Source organism: Chrysochloris asiatica, unplaced genomic scaffold (assembly GCF_000296735.1).
Source record: "Chrysochloris asiatica unplaced genomic scaffold, ChrAsi1.0 scaffold00387, whole genome shotgun sequence".
NCBI lineage: Eukaryota > Metazoa > Chordata > Mammalia > Afrosoricida > Chrysochloridae > Chrysochloris > Chrysochloris asiatica.
Genome location: NW_006408905.1, coordinates 1,480,284 through 1,484,197, shown reverse-complemented (window position 1 = coordinate 1,484,197; position 3,914 = coordinate 1,480,284).

The following is a 3,914-nucleotide window of genomic DNA, read 5'->3' as shown; positions in this document are numbered from 1 at the left end:
TGAGATGTAATCCATACCGAAGGTTGTGCTCTTTGATCTTCATCAGTAAATGTTTTAAGTCCTCTTCACTTTCAGCAAGCAAGGTTGTATCATCTAAAGCTGAAGAAAATGAAAACAAGTCCACGAGAGTCAAAATATGACTTTGAATATATCCCACCTGAATTTAGGGATCTGAAGAACAGATTTGATACATTAAACACTAAAGACCGAAGACCAGAAGAGTTGTGGGATGACGTTCCAACCCATAGTAACCCTGTATATGGTTTCTGAGAAGCAGCTGGTGAGCGTGAACTACCAGCCTTGTGGTTCAAATGACTTTGCAATCCAGCGCATTATCCCACAGCATCACACCAGGACTCCCTATCTCTCTCTCTCTCTTTTTAAAATATTTTATTGTGAATTATGTGGCAGTTTAAATGGGAGAACATTAGTTTAACATTCATCCTATCATATATCATTTCATTGCCATGGTAACAATCCCCTCCATGCATCATTAACCAACCAAAGGGCATACTCTGCAAGCTTTCACACCGGTCGTCAGCACATAGTCCCTCTTCCTCTCAGGGTCTAAAGTCGCCAGCTGTTCCATCTTTCCACGTCATCATCTCTGTCTCCATCTCTGGCATAACTAATTCTCTGGACAGGGTCCCGCTCTCCGCTCTTCTCCCTTCATGGTCCCAAGGACCTCCGCTCCTAGACTACAAAGTTAATCACTCACTTCCTTGCTATAAAACTTCTACCTATACATTTCCAACCCTCACAATCATTCCTTATAACAATTATTCACTACTGTAACACAAGAGACCTATCCGCATTTCCTTTCATCAGCCCCACCTACACAGACTGGATACTACTCAGTGGAGATTCTACCTTCCTCCACGCCCTCTGGATTTAGGTTCCCTCTTGAAAGCTTGAAAGCCAGTCCCTTCTTGCCTTTGTAGCCTCCCCCCCCCCCCACCCACTTTGGGTAGTCAATGTCCCATCCCTGTCTACTCTGTGTATGAAGGGGGTGAGAAGCCAATGCCCCATCCCAGTCTACTCTGTGTATGAAGGGGGTGGGAATGATCCTTGCTGTAAAGATTTGTTCCCTCTTTTGAGCTACTACATCCATAGGTGTAGGCCAAGTTCATCAAATTGTATCAGATTACTCTTTTGTTCCTCTTCTTTCTTCTTCGAGTTGAGCTCTGATCATCCAGTCATTGAAACCAGGTCAAGTGGACTCCTTATCTCTTATTATTCATAGCTAAAATAGAAATAAATATACACAAATACCAGCAGATTATGAACAACCTAAGACCAGAAGCACATCTTTCTGCCATAGAATGCCTGGTAAATTCAAACTATTGAATTTCTATTGTTGTTGTTGTTGTCAGGTGCCATCGAGTCGGAACCGACTCATAGCGACCCCATGCACAGCAGAACAAAACATTGTCCGATCTTGGGCCAACCTCACTACCTCTGCCACACTTGAGTCCATCAATGATGCCACCTGGCTGATGCATCTCGTTGGAGGTCTTCCTCTTAGCAGCCCAGTATTTGTTGATTGAATGTATTTCTCATTCCCAATCTAGGTCCATTGGTTTCTTAGCTGAGTTGAAGGATTAAACAATGTATGGTGGTGGTGGTGGCATTAACTGTTAGTTCCGACTCATAATGACCCTGTACAGTGCTTCTGAGGACTCACCGGTAGGATTGAAATGACATCGTTGTAGTTAGCAGCGCAGTGTTTACCATGCCATCCGACACCAGGACTCCTAAACAAGATATATAGTCCAAACTAAATTCTGAAAATTATTTAGAAAGTCCCTGCCAGAACAGCATGGAGAAAGCCCAGATACGGGAGCTAATCTATGATTACAGCATTCATCTAAACCTGATTTCATCTGGATTACCTTCCTAATGCTTAACCTGTTTCCAAATGACTCACTCTATAATTTGCTAAACAGGTTAATGATGCCAGAACCCAAATGTGGCACAGTTAGTTCTGGAATAAAAGTCATATCTCATCAATAGATACAAATAAAAGAAGAAGAAGAAGAAAATGAATCTAATAACAAGAAGAGAAAGTTCTAAGTCATAGGCATTAAAAGATAAAGGTACATTAAAAGGATTAATCAAGTCTACTCTCATGTTCTGGGCAAAGACAAGAGATAATGACTGAGAACAAATGAAGTAAACAGTGATCAAAACTTTCACAATGACAGATAAATCAAAAAGTCTTGCTACAAATCATAGAAATCTTTATTAAACAAAAAAATCAAAATATGAAGCCATTGTTGCTCAACATATCTTTAATCTAAGTCTGTACATTTGTGAAGATGGTGTTTCCATCGTGGCACTGTAGGATAAGTGGTGGACTACTAAGCAAAAGGTCAGTGTTTCAAACCCAAACAGCCTCTCCTTGAAAACCCTATACACGGTCACTAGGAAACAGAACCAACGCAATGCAATTTAACCACAACAACCAAATCTTCCCGAAGAATCCTGTATTCTTCAATTTATAACATACCAAAATGACAGGTTTAGCATCCTCAAGGGACTCAAATTGCGTCCCTTTTAAATTTTCTTTGAGTTTGAGCACAAAAAAAGAGTCTAGAGCAAGATCAGGGCTGTAGAATGGATAGGGTAAGGTTTCCCAACAAAATTCTCATTGGATGGCCCATGAGACCCTCAAAGAATGAGCAGATGTATTGTCCTAATGGAAAAAAAAAAAAAAAAAAAAAAAAAAAAAAAATTGGTGAAATTTCCCTGGCCCTTTTCTCACCACTACTTTTCAATTCCGTTTAAATTTATTCCTAATAAGGGCTCAGGATGGTCCTTCATCAAGAAAATCTATCAAGATTACCCCGCGGGAGTCACAAAATACAGTTGCCATAATCTTCTGCAATAACATCTTTGCCCTGAATTTCATTGGTCCAACATTTCTCCTCAGAATCCAGTGCTTTGATTGGATGGTTGTTAGTAGATGTTATTGAACTGAATCAGTTCATACTCTGACCCTATGCATAACAGAAAGAAGCACTGTCTGGTTCTGTACCATCTTCACAATTGTTATGTTTGAGTCCACTGTTGATGCCACTATGTCAATCCATCTCATCAGTGATCTTCTTCTTTTTCACTGACCCTTTAACTTTATCAACCATGATGTCCAGCTCAAGGGGCTGGTTCCTCTTGACAATATGCCCAAAGTACGAGAGGGAAAGTCTTGCCACTCTCGCTTCTAAGAAACATTCTGGCTCTATTTCTTCCAAGACATATTTGTTTGTTTTTTTGGTAGTCCATGGTACTTAAAATAATTCTTTGTCAGCACAATAATTCAAATGCATCAATTCTTCTATGGTCTTCTTTATTCACTGCCCAACTTTCAAATGTATATGAGGCAATAGAAAATGCCATGGCTTGGGTCAGGGACACCTTAGTTCTCTAAGTGATATCTTTGATCTTTAACACTTTGAAAATGTCTTTTGCAACATATATGACCAACGGAATAAGTCATTTGATGTCTTGAATGTTGCTTTCATGAGAATTGACTGCGTATCCAAGAGGAATGGAGTCTTTGACAACTTCAAACTTTTCCCCATTTATCATGATGCTATTTACTGGTTCAGTTGTGAAGATTCTCATTTTCCTTTTTGCCCTGAAGTGTAATCTATACTGAAGGCTGTAGTCTTTGATCTTCATCAGTAAGTATTTCAAGTCACCTTCGTTTTCATATCACAGGCTGTTCATGAGTCTTCCTCCAATCCTGATGCCACATTTTCTTCATTCAGTCTAGCTTCTTGTATTATTTGCTCAGCATATAGATTCAATAAGTATGGTGAAAAGGTATAACTCCAGCACACACCTTTCCTGATTTTAAACAATTCTGTATCCCTATGTTCTGTTCGAATGACTGCCTCTTTTTTTTTTTTTTT